This window comes from Lepisosteus platostomus, chromosome 26 (genome assembly GCF_059453375.1).
Source record: "Lepisosteus platostomus isolate fLepPlt1 chromosome 26, fLepPlt1.hap1, whole genome shotgun sequence".
NCBI classification, from domain to species: domain Eukaryota; kingdom Metazoa; phylum Chordata; class Actinopteri; order Semionotiformes; family Lepisosteidae; genus Lepisosteus; species Lepisosteus platostomus.
Genome location: NC_142636.1, coordinates 9,327,655 through 9,343,142, shown reverse-complemented (window position 1 = coordinate 9,343,142; position 15,488 = coordinate 9,327,655). Strand labels below are relative to the sequence as shown.

General features: G+C 50.2%; 1 protein-coding gene across 9 annotated transcripts in view; it reads right to left on the bottom strand.

Annotated features, from left to right (window-relative positions):
- The window catches only part of sema6cb (semaphorin 6Cb), a 123,327-nt gene that overhangs the window by 63,671 nt on the left and 44,168 nt on the right, over positions 1–15,488 (bottom strand). For 8 of the 9 annotated variants that reach the window (XM_088621556.1, XM_088621555.1, XM_088621560.1 and 5 more), the window contains one exon: positions 7,594–7,698. The exons of the other annotated variant lie outside the window; for it this stretch is intronic. The gene's annotated coding sequence lies outside the window, so the exon portion shown is untranslated. The remainder of the gene's footprint in view (positions 1–7,593; positions 7,699–15,488) is intronic. 9 annotated transcript variants of the gene reach the window in all.

The window sequence follows — 15,488 nt, the reverse complement described above, 5'->3', positions numbered from 1 at the left end:
TGAGGCGGCTGGGTAATCTGCACGCCACGCGAGAGTTTGTGTTCAGGCCTCGCTCCCAATCCAGGACCGGGATCCCTCTCCGCCCCCCTCCCACGAGCGGAGACTGGAGACCGGCACGGACCCACCGCGGGGCAATCAGTCTTTCGCCCGATTTTGCCCTGGTCCAAAAACCACAGTGACACAAACAAAACCCATCCCGCCCCCTCCACCCACACTCACACCTTTGTATATCTTTACTTGCGAAGGACCTCTTTTATATACTATCGCTGCCCGAAACAGAACTCCATGCAGGGAGAAAGAGCCCAAAACAAATAGTTTTGTCACTTTCAATTTTAAAGATGATGCCACTGGGTTCAGAAAACAGTAGGTTGTCTTTAGACAAATGCTCTTGAACGTGATCGCCAAGAGATATAATATTTGCACACCACAGGTACGAGCGACTAGCTCAGCCCATTTCCCCTAGTCCAAGCCCATCCGGCCTAACAAACTCTTAACACTTAGTCACAGTGCTACAGGAAGGTGCTGCTGAGGCAACAGGAAAACAATCTGCCCCTTTTCCACACAGGGAGACTCTGCCAGTTTCAGCAGAAACTCCAGGAGCAAACTCCAAGGGCCTTATGGATCCGGCTGACTGCCTGACCTCAAGGGCAAGTGACTCGCGTTTCCTTTTCTCTCTCTCCGAATTTCCATTTTGTTCTGTAAAACGTACGACGTATAAAATCTAAAAGACCTCTCAAACTTCCTCCGGGTTTGGGAAGCGACTGTCAATGTCACTCCTCCACGCTGTGGATCTGACCCGCTCCAGCCTTCTCCCGCTCTTCCCCGAGATCCGAAGGCCACGCTACAGCTGCGGCCTGTTAGTCCTTCCAGCTTCAGTCCGGAGCCCAGGAGTCGGACCTGTTGCATCAGTGTCTGTGTGCATCCCCCCCCTCATCGTGTCTACACGCTGACAGTAATGAGACAGGAGTCCCCCCCTTTATTCTTCTTGTTAACCCGGATTGAGCTTTGAAGCACAGCGAATCCCCCCTGCTGTGGCACAGAGGCAGCCAGAGAGCGATGGATTGCCTGCTGATAAAAGCTGTCTGGGCTGCTCAGGCTGTAGAAGGCGAGATGAGCGCATCCATTAGGACCAACAAATCCCTGTCTAGTGCTCTCCTCTCTCTCTCTCGCTCGCTCTTCCTCTGACAGCACGGGGCACGCTGGGCACAGCGGCTGGCTAGCGCACCAGGCCCGCAGAGGAGGCCACACCTCATCGCCGGCACCGCGCTTGACATGGCAGACGAGCTCGAATTCATCGAGAGCATCCTCCCTGCCGTCTGATGGGAGGAACGAGTGTCCCCAATAACATCAGAAAGGTTATGAATGAGAAGACGTTGTTTGGCACGGCCAGATCGTTTGTTAATTAGGTGCTGACTGATTCCAGGATCCCATCCAGCCTTCTTTTTGAAAGAAGTCGGGTTCACACACACCCCCGGCCGCTCTCTGTGTAAAGAAATGCCTCCTGTTCCTAGTCCCAAAAGGCACTTTCACCGAGTACCTATTGACACTACGAACGCCGGTTTTCAGGAACCCTAGCTTACAATGTATTCAGATTCACTGAATACACTGGCAGTAAAAGCGCAAACCACAACCTCACGTTGTGAGGCATGAGCTGACTGCGCTCCTCAGTCATGCACTTCCTTCTTGCGCCCAGAACGCAGGTCTTGTTTGCTGCCACGACACACGGACCCAATTATATCTACCACGCGTGTCAGCGATGAAAGAGAAGACTACAATGCTACAGCTGGCACAGCAAGTGCAGACGAGACACCGAGGACAGCTTGCCGAGTCGGGCAGGGCTTCTGATAAGGACGCGTACAACAATTAATTATGTCCGGAATGTTTTTTCCAAGGATTTCCTCACACTGCTTCAGCGGATGACCCCCCCCCCACCACTCCCTGTTAGAGAAAATCCCCAGATGCCAATTTGAGAAAATTTGCAGGTCCCGGTGGATCAAAACACGTGCGCAGCACACGGCCGCAGAGAGTTCAAAAACAGCCCGTGATTTCATCTGCAGCCACAGCTGGCCCCACCTGCCCACAACGCATATTCTCCGGAGCGCCGTGCAGCCTGACGGACACGGTCCATGCTTAACCTTTCTGACTGTCCTGAATACAAACCCCCCTGGACCCCAAGCCTGTCCTGTCCTGGGGGAGAGCCCTTCTTTCATCACCTCGAGCCGACAAGCTGCCTTTGTTCACACTGGCCTGTCTCTCACGGCTTCCCAAACCAACAAGCAGGCAGGGTTAATCAGCACTCCTCCAGCAAACAGCTTCTGGTTTTTAGAAACACATGCTGTTCGTTAGGCCAATCAGATTAACACACCCCTGAACTCACCCCTCAACCCTGAGGTAGCTCCTCACTCCATGGCCGGACTAAACTGAATCACTCACTGCGGCTCAGTTTTGTTTTTGTGTTATCACCTCACAAGGAGTTTTTTTCCCCGTGCACAGGTTAGTCTGTGCATCAGGCCTGCAGCAGAAAGAGAAATCCCTACGATCCTAAATTGAAGCTTGAAGCTGATAACTAAGGCAACAAAGAAAACGTGATACTACCTGGAGGCGTGATTCTGTCAAGCTGGGGATGGGACATGGGGCTGGAGGTCAGAGGTCGAGACAGCAAAGAGGTGAGGAGCTCTGGAGATGGACAGCAGACAGGACTGTGGGACAACCCTTCAGCCCATGGAGCTATACAAACAACCTTATGGCACAGGCTAGCCGACACTAATTTCTGCTGCTTCAGAAAGCCCCCTGGCCCCTTCACAGGAAAGAGAGACACCCCCCTTACCGCCAGGAGAGCTAGGATCACGCGTGAAGATGCGGGCACCTCACAGGCTTCCTCAGCAACATGCTACCAGATGTGCTGGACTGCCCCCACCCCACCTCCCCGCCAGTAGAGGGTGCGACAGTGAGCGACCTTCACCTGCCATGCTTCTGTCTGGCGAGGGATTCACGCGCACATGTTCCTCCTCACCGGCACGCGTGCAGGGACGAAGCCAGCCATCTGCCTGGGCGAGGCGTGCGTGTGCGCGTGCACGTGCCCCTCTCATTTGATTCTGCTCAATACCTTTTGTTTTCTTTAGATAACGCAAAACGGAATAATATGCGGAGAAGCGAACGAGTCAGGTTCTCCCCCGCGGCGTGAAGACAGTAATTTCGTGTTGTTCGGTGTTGCCGCAGGTGTGGGCTCCTCCAGCTCGTTTCCTTGATTTGGGTAAATCTGCATCGGCGCAGAGGTGGAGCACTGGTCCAGTCTGCCCAGGAACCGCGGGCCCGTGAACTGTAACAAACCACCGGCAACACTCCCCTCGCTTCCAACACTAATCGGGAGCTCAGTGTCCCTGTTTTTTATTTTGTTCCCTTGGATCCCAACATTTATTAGCAAACAAACAAATAGAAGCGTGTAATCCTTTCCATCCCCAAGGCTCCGAAACAGCCCGAGCCTCCACACAGCCTCTCATCTAATAGCCCGCTCTGCTATGAATCAGTCCCAAAGCACCGCGAGACGCGCGGTGACACTCTTAATTTAAGAACCTGTGTCTTTATTAAAAAAAGATTACAGCAGTGGGAAGGGGGGGGGGGGGACCACCTCCTCCGTCTCGGAGCGCTGTGATGAGCAGGGAAAAAGAGAAGGCTCGCCGCTGGCGGAGAGAAGGAGAGACCAGGCGTGACGGTTTGCGCAGGGCCTCACCGAACAGGAGACAGGGTCGTTCAGCGGCGGCCCATTTGTTCGTGTCGCCCGGGGAAGTGCCGACGAGGCCGATCCCCCCACCGCCGCGCGCCGCCCGTGGAATCTGCTAACTGCATCCGGAGACCCCTCCAGGCGCCCGGGGCCACGCTGTGCGGCGCCGCCTGGGAGCGAGAGGGCGTGGCGGGAAGCCGTGAAGAGCCGTTCTCACAGAGACGGCAGGTCCCCCGCAAACAGGTGCCGTGAGGACTAGCCAGGTGGTCCCCCCGAAAGTGCGGAGCTGGATTCCTACCGCGGGCCGAGAGAGGGCCGACTCTGGGCAGCTGCGACTGTCTCCCGGGGCGTTTGGCGACGCCTCCGGTTCGTGACCTCCGCCACCGCGAAGGAGAACAGGCATTTCGAAAAGCGCCAGGCAGCTGCCTCCGCGACGCGGCCAGGCGGCCTTGTCCGAGAATCCAATTAACACCCCGCGACGAAGCCACCGGCCCGAGGAATTCCACACCCCCGCCCCGCGCGGGGACCTGACCCGGGACGGGACCTCCCCCGTCAGCCTGAACCCCACAGCCTCAAGGTGAACTACGAGATGAGAAATGACAGAACACAAATTGCTTTCTCACGAATACCCCTTCAACAAGTTAAAGGAATTTTGAGCGTGTAAACAGCTCACAAAATGCTGTAACAGGCTTGAGGTTTTTAAAAATAAAGCCCTACAGAACTGCTGGCATGTAAAGTTTATTTGTCAGAGTAAAACTCGGCTCAACATTTTGTCACAGACCAGCGTCGTAAAGCTCCAGCTGAGCTCCAGCAGTTGAACTGCCTGTTATAATTCAATCCAGGGAAAGCGTGCCACCGCTGTGATATCCAATCTGTCTTTAATCAGAATGATGCAACGTTTTCTGCTACGCTGCTTTTGTTAAGTAAAAACTTTGGCAAACGTGTCAAAAAAAAAAAAGCACTGTACTATTGCAGCATGACTCACAAAACAAAAGCTGTCAAAAGAACATTCTTTTTTATATCTCAACAGGTCCAAAAATCTTGCAGCACCATTGTGTTTAAGCAACAAATATTCTACAACTCAATATACTACAGTTTTACCGCAGCCTGTCATAAAATCAGACTGCATTGTTCCAGAGAAGGAAAAAAAATTATTCGCCTTTTTTTCTTGGCTGCTAAAACCTTCAGAAGCCAGTTAAAGATTCTTTTATTATGCTGCAGTATGTTTTTATGATTGAGCACTTTAATTTATGGTGGAAAAAAAAAATTTCAAACCCATCGACTAGGCAAATCCATCACAGAGATGCAGGCTTTCTGTCCTCCATCTCCCCATCTCTCTCTCTCTCCCCTTGTCTCTCTACCTCTCTGTTCCTTCCCTTCACCCTCCTCCCATCCTCCTTTCCCCTAACACGTCTCTGATCCCTCTCCCTGCCCCATCCTTAACTCTCTCCATCCCCCTTCTCCCCCTTTCCTCCCCTCACTCTGTGACGGAGAAGCCCGCGTGTCCGCTAGTGGAAAAAGCACATGTGAAAGCAGTTCTTCCACTGGCAAAGCCAAAATGTCAGGGGGTGGGGGAATAGGAGTTTAGGCAGCAGCCAGCTCTAAATCAATTCCACTTGTGCTGCCCCCAGAAACACAGTTTTGCAGCCTCCTGGTCCATCGTGAGCCCTGGAGCTCCATCAACCAAAACAAACTGTCAAAAGAGCTTTTCTGTGCCCCACAACTCTGTGGTTTATTACCCCCCTGCAACCCTCAGGTCAGCACGGCGCAGCTCAATCCCCCAAAATCAGGGCTGGCTCATCAGGGTACCATGTTCAAAAAAAGACGGCCGTGCCAGTTTTCCTCCCCGGCTGCAAAGCGAAGTAACTTCTCTGCAGCAAAGCTTTTCACTAACGCCACTTTGCTTTTACTGCAACTCGCTACTCCATTAAAAAAACGTTGGTGCAGTTGTGAAAGTGGCTCAAACCGATATTGATAGCTCACCCACTGTTTCCACAGCTTTCAGAGAACTTGGGGTACAACCGTCACCCCGCCAGGGGTGCAGAACCGTCACACTGCGCTGAAGGTTTCTAAAGGGAACTGAAAATGTGTTTCTTTGTGCACCGGCAACCCATTTTATTTGGTGCCCCGTGCGACTCCTTAAATGGCACAAAGACGTAATCGTGGCAAACAAGTACGAGAGCTGTCTGACCGCTGCAGTGTTGCCAGCTCCTCTGATCAGAGCTCAGAGCCTCAGCAGGGCTGGGCCTGGTTAGTAATGGGTGCTGCTGTAAGTGGTGGTGCTGAACCTGTAGATGGCGCTCTTCTTTCTGGACCACAATTCCCACACCAGTGGCCCAGTATAGTGACGGGGCACACTGTGCCAATGGAGGCGCCACCCTTCCTGCAAGATCTTAAACCAACCTGACTGCTTGCTCATTGGTCATTACAGACCCCAGGACACTGATTCTAAGAGTAGGGGTGTTCTGGCCAACTTCCACTCTGGACTGTAACAATCTGGCCTCCCCCAAGTTTGGACTGCAAGAGGGAAGAGTGGAGCTCAATCAGTCCAGCATCTTTCCTGGTTGAGCCTGGGAGCCCTAGGGGCTTTGTTTTTAGAAAAGTAGTAAAATAGTAAAACTAAAAAACTTTCCAAAAATCACCCCTTTCCAGCACCTGCCAGAAGTGCTTTTGCCTCTGGTTGGAATTAAGAGAGTCCTACAGTAATTTTTCTCAGAACCCATAAATAATGTTGACAAGAGACAGGATTCGCTTTCTGCAGCTGCGCGCTGACATTTGAGCGATGCACTGCAATACGGTATTCTCCTCGCCTAGCATCCTTTACAAGTAGCGTGCTGGATCGTTTTGCAGAAATAATAAGGCTAATTCAACCGCAGTTGAGTTTTAACAGTCTGCTGCAGCCTCTTGGTGCTCAGTAATTCCAAAGGCCACAGTCTGCCAGCAAGCCTTTTTTTAAGAGGGCAGCTCAAGGCTAAAGATGGGAAATTAAATTTCTTTTAGCTGGCCGGTCAGTGCACGTTTCTGCCCGAGAGAAAGAAAGAAAGACAGAAAGAAAGAAAGAAGGATGCTTCTGCATTTGGGGTTTTCCCCAAATGACTAGGATGGAAGATTTGTTGGGAGAATTTCTCCCCTGCCGCCACCCAGGGTTTCAGTAACTCAAGAAGCACCCAACGACGTTGCCGCTCATCCCCTACAATCAGCAGAGATCCTTGTACCTGAATAATGGGGATGTATTCCGTGCGCACCCCGAGCAGCCCTTGGCTTCGACTGCATACAAAGAGCCCCGGTGCTGCTTCACAGACTCTGCGAGCTGCCTTATCTTGTCAGATAGGAGAACGGAGGCAGGCAGGTAATCCGAGATTAGAGATGCTCTTTTTTTCTCTACCCTCCTGCAAGGCGGTAGGATCGTGCACCCCACTTAAGGGCGCTGGCGTCTTCCGCCTCTGCACGGGGCAAGCCGTGCCGGCGCATAAGCATGCCTTTTAATGAGAGCCTGCCAGAGACTGATGCACTGCCTGCAGACACCGGCACCCCCCCGCCCCCCGCCCAACACACACACACACACACACCCAGCAGCCCAGCTATAAATCTTTGTGGCTTCATTGTCGCTTATCGGACGCATTCATCTCTCCTGTTTTACAAACAAAATGTGCATATAAAGCATCGCAGCACCTCACCTGGGTGAAAACAATAAAACCATATTATAATGGCCTGCATTCAAATCTTTAGAAGATTTAGAGCTTCTGTCCTAGGCTGCTTCAGAGCCCATAGATCAACACACATGGATCTGGTACAGTGGAGTACTGTAGTTTATAAGGAACCCAGGTCTGGGAAGAATGCTTCAGGTTCTATTACGGCCTTGCAGATCTTACCTGGGTTTTTTCGTTCTTTAAATGTAGCAGATGTCAGGCCAGAGTTGCAGCCTCTGAAGTAATCTCCTAGTCTTTCAGTCTCTGAACTGCTACCGGTCCAAGATCCTATGAATATCAAAGGATAAAGAAAAGCAGGCTTTAACTTTTGGAATGCACACATAGCTGCATACAGCACTCCTTAAAAAGGAAAGGTGTTCCATAGCCTCTTACTGACCGTGCATTGACCAACGCCAGTTCTCTATAGGCCGAACCCTGCATGCACTCAGAGCTATTTCCATATCCCCTGCCCCAGTGATGACATCTCGTTAGCAGAAGATCAGATGTTGCTGCAGATTGGAATGCAGCTTAAAAAGGTTTTGAAGAAGCCAAGAGCTTTACGTGAACCCCCCCTGTCAGAAGGGAGCAATGACTGCTTGTCTTCTTGTCACGTATGAGCAGGGCTGACCTGGGACAAGATAATCTTAAAACGAAGGAGAAACGCCGATATGGACAGAGTTTATTATCTTCACCATTGACGTGCTCGTGCACTTTGGGGGCACTTATCTGCGATGCTTCATCAGTGACACCATTGTGTTCACAAGTCACGGTGCACATACCGTGGCATGGCGTGCCAATACTTTGGGGGACGGGGTCACAGGAAGGGACGACATTCCAAATATCCCAGAGATACACATTATCGGCATGACAGCAACTTCCTGCAAAGCGGCATTCTCCTGTCTGTGTCAATCAGTACACACAGGTCTACAAGCTCAGACACAGGGAGAAAAAGAAAACAACTCAAGTATGAGGAACTGCTCTTTGCTGACCGCTAGCTGTCAGCTGAGAGATCAGTGCCATGATTGGGTTTGCATTCATCACATGGCCTTGATTGCAAAGGCCTGGCAGCTGACAGGTGTTAAAGGAAGCCAGCTTTGCACTGTAAGTGCTACAAGGCTGCTGGGTACAGCCCCGCATTCAGTCCGAGCCCTGGGAAACAGGAAGTACTCCAGCAGGGCTGCATGTGACACACAGGAGGCAAAAGCCACCTCTGAGGTAATCTCTTGTAATTTGATTTTACCACTCCCTGCTCCCTTGCATACACATTTGACAAAAGGTCATCCTGTTAATGTGCAAGATATCGGGGACATATTGGTAGTGTGTAAATCACTTTTCTGTACTGCGTACCGTTTCTGTTCAGAACAGATGGATCAGGCTGACACCAATACCTATGGGGAGTCACATGGCTCACTCTGTGGGAGAACACCAACACCACGGCCAATGTTGATCTGAGAAAGGGTCACAGGGCTCCTGGAAGTCTCTGTTTGGTAGGTTACGATATGGGTGCAAGTCAGCATACAGAATTCACAGCAGAGCTCTAAAGGAGTGTCCAACGAATTCATTTTACAAGACGGGGCTACACTGTGGCTAACGGTTCATTTTCCAAGCATACTGAACTAAGTAACTTCTCAAATGGGAGCATTACAGCCCCAAGTTGCACATGAAGGTATTTTAAGAAACAGGCTATCCATTACCCACCTTCGGTATGGATATACGGTACATAGCACAGCTTATGAGGTGCTTGGAGAAAACAAACACCAGAGAGGTGGTGGTGAACTGAAACACAGATGGGACCATGGGGAGCTTCGGAAAGAGACTTATTTTCTATTGACACTGGCAGGGTCCCACATTGAGAAGCCGGGCAGCAATTCTGTTGCCCAGGCATCGACTGAGAGCCCTCTAGTGGACAGTGGTGGTGACTGCACTCCCTGGTGGGCACCTCCCTTATGAACATCTCCCCCACCCCACCGGAGCCTCACCTGTCAGTGCAGCCCCCCGGGACAGGTTTCACCATGCAGCTGTTCCAACAGGCCCAGCAAAACTCTCCAGCCGTTCCGCGTGCAGGACTCTGGCACTCAGGGCCACGATTACGCACCATCGCGTGAGCAAACAGGACTTCGATTTTTAAATTACCAGAGAAACACACTGGTTAAAGGGCTGATTAAGTTCAGCGTTCCCAGTTAGTTCATAAATTTTAAAATCTGGTTGCCCTTAAAGTGCTGGTGCCGATCGGGCTTTGATGTCTTCAAACTGCTGGAGAAAATCTCATCCTTATTCAACCATTTTATATCTGCAAGTCTCGGAGCTGACAGGCCCGCTTGCCGTGTATTTATTGCCTGAGTCCTGCCAGCACTGGCGGCCCACCCCGCAGGCATCTTAAAAGCTAATCTAATGTGGGTTTCTTTAGTCATTTAAAATCTGGCAAAGTGACATCTGTATTATTCTGGCAGAGAGGCTGGATTAGGTCATTCTTCCCCTCATTGTCTGATGTTTTGTTTCAATCGCCAAAACCGGCAGTCATTTTTCCCCAATTTAAAAACCAAAACAAAAAAACAAGAAACAAACAAAACAAAACAAAAAAAAGACTTAAAACACGCACGGAATGCCCAGCATTTTTAAGCAGTCGCTTAGACATACCTGAAGCTTATGGGGGAGAAAATAAAAGCCTAAAATGGATCACAACCGCTCAACGGCTGGAGTCTCGGGACGTCTCCCCTGCCCTGCCTTCCCTCGGCTGCAGCCGGAAGGGTTAAAGCCAGCAGGTCTCTCTGTGACTTGGCCCCAGGGTGTAATAACACAGCGAATGTCTCCAAGTCATTAGGTTTCCGCTGTGCCTAAATGAGGGTCATTTGTATAAGCAGTGAATGTGCCGCATTCTAAATGGCTTGCCGGGAGAGAGAGAGAGTGAACTTCCACAGAGGCAGTGACTGTGACAAACAGCAGACTGGAGCCCGACGACGGCCGAGGAATATTATCATTTATAAAGCAGGAGAGAAGCTGAAGGAGCCGGTGGGGGGTGGGGGGAGAAGCGAGGTGCCTATGCGACAGCAGGGCGAAGTGACCCAATTGCAAGGCGTGCGCCGGACAAGATCTGAAACGCAGATATCCGCCACACGCTACAGGGCCCCCGGCCTCGGAGCCCCGGCCACACCGCGATTTGTTTTGTTTTTTCTTCTTGTGCATCTCTGCCACGCTCACTCGGAGGGTCCCCGTACGGCACCGGAGCCCGCGGGTCGCGGGTCGCGACGGAGATGGGAGGGCAGACAGCAGGACAAGGGACAGAGAAAGCGCAAGGTCCGGGGGGAGGGGGCATCAGGATAGACGCATCTGGGAAAGCTCATCGGAGCACCGACGAGGCAACCTGGCGTTCACAGGCTCCAGGTGTCATTAGCAGTTCCCACACTGCCCCCTGGCTCCACTGGCGTCACTCTGCCCCCTCAGGGGCCCGGCTGTGGCCCTGGCCCTGGCCCTGATCTGTGTGAATGCTGACACACTCCTCCCCCCTCCCCTCCTCTCTGGTGACGGGGGAAAGAAAATTTACTGTCTGTGTGACGGGAATCCATCACAGAGCATGGAAATAAATAATTGAAATTCGCCTTTAAAGCCAGTCTGCTGGACTGCCTGTGGAACAGAGGTAGGAACAAAAGTGAAATATGAAAAAGCAAGGTATTTGCCTCCGTCAGCATCACCAGGAGACAAGCTTAGTTTATTAATGACAAGAACCTTGCCCTAATATTTAAGCTCCCCGTTTAATACGTGTCAAATATTTCCATTTGACAGATGGGACCTTTGAACTTGTTGCTTTCGTAATGCTATTTAAAAAAAACTTGTGGCAAATTTGAGGATGGCATAAGCTGGACTTCCTGTGCACGGCGAATTAAAATAACATCGTGTTCTTACCGCAGTTTTAAAGACCCCAGGGAACTTCAATGTAATAATGTAATGTAATAACAGACCTCGTGTCTAACTGAACATCGGTCATGTGCTCTGTGCTTCCAAATTTCAACTCTGGCATGTCCCAGGAGAGCAGCTATGAACACTAAGCTATTAACCGTTGGACAGATGTCAGGGCTACTGCTTTAAATTTCTTTCCATTTCATCCACAGGTACATCTGTTCTGCACAGATTCACGGCTGTGCCATATTTCCTCGATTTCTTTATAATGAACTTCACTGTGCTTTGGGGGATATTCAATGTCTTGGAGATTTCCTTATACCCCTCCCCAGACTGGAGCTTTTCAATAACCCGATCCCGGATTTGCTTCGAATGTTCCTTTTGTCTTCGTGATGTAGCTTTTCTTGGGAAATAAGAGATTAAGATCACTTTCTTGCATTAGGAATTTGTCTTTTTGCAGACCCCAGCTTGCTCTCCATGAGACACAAAGGCACACAGATGGGGAGAGAGAAGCTTGGGGTCAGAGCACAGGGTCAGCCATTTATACGGCGCCCCTGGAGCAGTTGGGGTTCAGGGCCTTGCTCAGGGGCCCCACAGAGTAGAATTCCTCTGCCAGCCACGGGATTTGAACTGGCAACTTTCCAGCCACAAGCGCAGATGCTTAGCCACAGAGATACCTCTTCGCCCTATATACTAAATGTACTAATCAACTGTGGGATCTCCCAGAGGTAGGTGCATTTAACCTGAACTCATGTGAAAAACCTTAATTACACACAAGTGGAATTACCATTCAGGTTATTATGTGACTTCTGAAGACAACTGGTTGCACCATAGCTTATTATAAATAGTTTTATATTTATAACTAATTTAGAGGTTGTACGTCGATGAATGGCAAAGAAACCCTCATTAAATACATTTGGATTCTGTACCATAACACAATAAATTGCAAAAAAGGGCGATTACTTTTCATAGCCAGCCTGAGAAGACACCAGCGTTCGCTACCCACGCGAGGGCTAGGAGAATAGGAAGGCAGGCCCCACTCCTGAAGTCACCACCAGCTCAAGGTAGACTTGAGCTGGTACCAAAAGCAGATCACAGTCCAACACCGGCTCCTTAACCACTCAGCTTAAATCGGGGGGTTCCAATATAAACCTCTGAAAGCTCCAGTCCCCCACATTTTAGGCCAGTGATTAGCACAACCGGTTTGTTGAGAACCAGGGCCAGTGCTGGGCACCCCTATCATTTCATCCCATAGAAGTGTCACAAACTTCACTTCAAGTTCGGAGTTAAGGAACAACAGAAAAGGAATTTCAAAACGAACGAGCAAGAAAGCAGCAAGGGTATAATCATGTTTTTTTTTATCCACCATAATGCTCTGTCAGGCCCTCTCAATCAGGGTCGTAGTGTTTCCCAGGGTCCCTTCCCTCTCACCCCCTGATCTTCAGCCTGCAGCTCATACAAGGCCTGTAATCTCAGCACCCCAACAAACAAAGCATTTGCAGTCCTGTGCAAGTCTGTGATGTGTGGCTCCTATGTCCTGTACAACTTTGGCCCTCTGCAGTTGAACTAGTTACATCCCGTCAAGATCTACCCCATTGTCAATGTGCTGCAGCCTTATCCAATACATTTTAATAGGAGAGCAAAAAAAAAATGGAAAACCATATTATTTAGCTTGCACGAAAGCCACACACAAACTCTGGTCTCCAACATGAGAGACTATAACTGAATTAAAAAGCATATTTATTTCCGTAAGCATAACGGTAGTCTGACAGGACACCATCGGTGTATTAAATTTAAGCAATAAATCCAGTTTGTCGCAAAACAAAAAAACACACTGTCAAAGGATACAATTATATCCCACTGAAATGAATTAGCACATGTACACTGGTCAAAATTATAAGGACCCACCGATGAACATGTTAGGCCAGGATGATGCCCTGACCAGTCCAATTTTTTACAAAAGGCACGTCTGAAGATTATTCTGGTCAGCAAAGGATACAAAGGAGCCTTTTTCTTCGTTTATGAATTCATGTATAGCTTGGGGGGGTTCTCATATTTCCGTCAGCGAGCATCTTACAGAGAAATCCTCCAGGGCTTATAACAGATTCAGAAAAATGTTTTCCTGATCATCTGAAAAGGCTCAGGAGTTTTGTTTTAAATACAACGGGACCCAGGATGGATTTTTTTTAGCTGGGTTAAAAAAAAAAATTAAACTGGGATTTGGGGGGGTGGGGGGAAACATTTTTCGTAGTACGTATTTTTGTTCATTTTTCAGAACAAAACTCACAAAGAGGAAGAGGAACGGGCGCTCAGATGAGAGGAGAAGAAAAGCCGAAAGGGGGGAGTGATTACAGTATGTAGGGACTCGCTGGGTTTCCGAGCGGGGGTGACAGGATGGACTAACAAATTCCAACGGAACAGGGGCAAAGCGAGCTCGAATCCCCCCGACACACGGCGCCCCCCTTTCCCAGCGGAGCCACGGGGCTCCTGCCGCTCCTGACCCCGGCCCGGGGGGGAAACGAACACGAGAAACATCAACCCGCACGGCGGGGAACCACCGTGCCCCCCCTCTCCCCGCTCCGAAAGAAAACCAAGACGCGGGCGCCCCCCCGGCCGTGAGACATTTCCGAGGAGCAGGGGGAACGCGGGGCCTGGCCGGCAGCAGGGTGCCAGGCTTTTAAAAGCCACCGAGCGGAACCCATGCTGGGAAAATGGACGCTGTGCGGTAAGCTCTCCGCAGGCCCCTCTGCCAAGGCAACGTCTTTCCCTTCAAAAGGGGAAAAAAAACCTTAACTGACCTTTAGGCTCCCCGAGAGACAAAACGCCATGCTACAGTATCATACAGTTTTTTGTTTTCGCTGGTACACAGCGAGAAAGATTATTACTGGTAGTACTAGTATTGTGCCAAACCACAATGACCCGACCATCTCTGGAGAGCGTTTCCCCAGTTTTCCTACAGCCATGGCAAAATAAACCACCGCCCACGTGATCGTCTACGTCTGTCCCTGCATGTGCAGGCAAGGCCTAAAGGCAGCCGGTTAATTAAGCACGGTCTCACGCAGCCATTGAGGCCACGGCAGCTTGCGGTTACAGGACTGGGAGAAAGGGTTACCGAGCACTAGCTGCAGCTCTTTGCAAGGCAAAAAAAAAAACGGTTTGTTTATGGGCGGGGGATACTGCTTGAATAACAGGAGACGCTCCTTTGCACAGAGAAGAGCAGGAACTTCCTCAGCCATGATGGGGAGCCCACTCTTCGGGAACGCTTTAACACAGCAGCTTGATGGGATTAAATCGTTAAGCCACTGAGAAACCAAACCTCTCATATATGTTCTAATAATAACTATTAACACTATGGCAAGAGACTTGGTGCATTTCGCAGGAAAGACACAGAATCTCCAATACTCTCGCAGTTACCTCCGTCAAAACTGTATCAACAGTTATATCACTTTGCATCCCTTAACTGGCACTCCGGTGAAGCTCAGCAGTACTCCTGGATGAGAGACTACTGGAAAGCTAAGGTTGCTACTGGAAGAGGTATTAGTGGGACCAGTAGGGGGCGCTCACCCCACGGACTGTTTGTGTCCAAATGCACCAGTATATCGATGGGGACAATGTACTGCAAAAAAGGTGTCGTCTCAGATGAGTCATAAAACTGAAGTCCTGACTCTCAGAGGAAACTGAAAACCCCAGGGTGTTTCTCAAAAAGACTAAGGGTGTTACCTCAAGGGTGTTCTGACTAAATTCTCCCCCTGGCCTTTACCAGTCATGGCCTCCTAATAATCCCCCTCTCTGAACTGGCTCCATCACTCTGCTCTCCTCCCCACTGAGAGCTGGTGTGTGGGGAGAGGACTGGTGCATCATCCAGGTGGGGCCGCACACTGATGGTGATGGAGGGGATCCCCATTACCTGCACAGCGCTTTGAGTGGAGTGTCCAGAAAAGCACTATATAAGTGTAAGAAATTATAAAACTACAGAGCACTCTTCAAATACTGAACCTACACCAGAATAAGGTATATTTATGCCTACTGCCTAAGAATTTTCTGCTGACCTCCTGGAATGAAAATGTTTCCTGGCAATGGCTTATTTGGGAAGGGCTGCTTGGAAATGAATTCCTGTCCCACCTCCTCCCTGTCGGAAAAGCGGCAGCTCTGAAGAACTGAAGTAGCCAAGGAGAAGGGGGAAG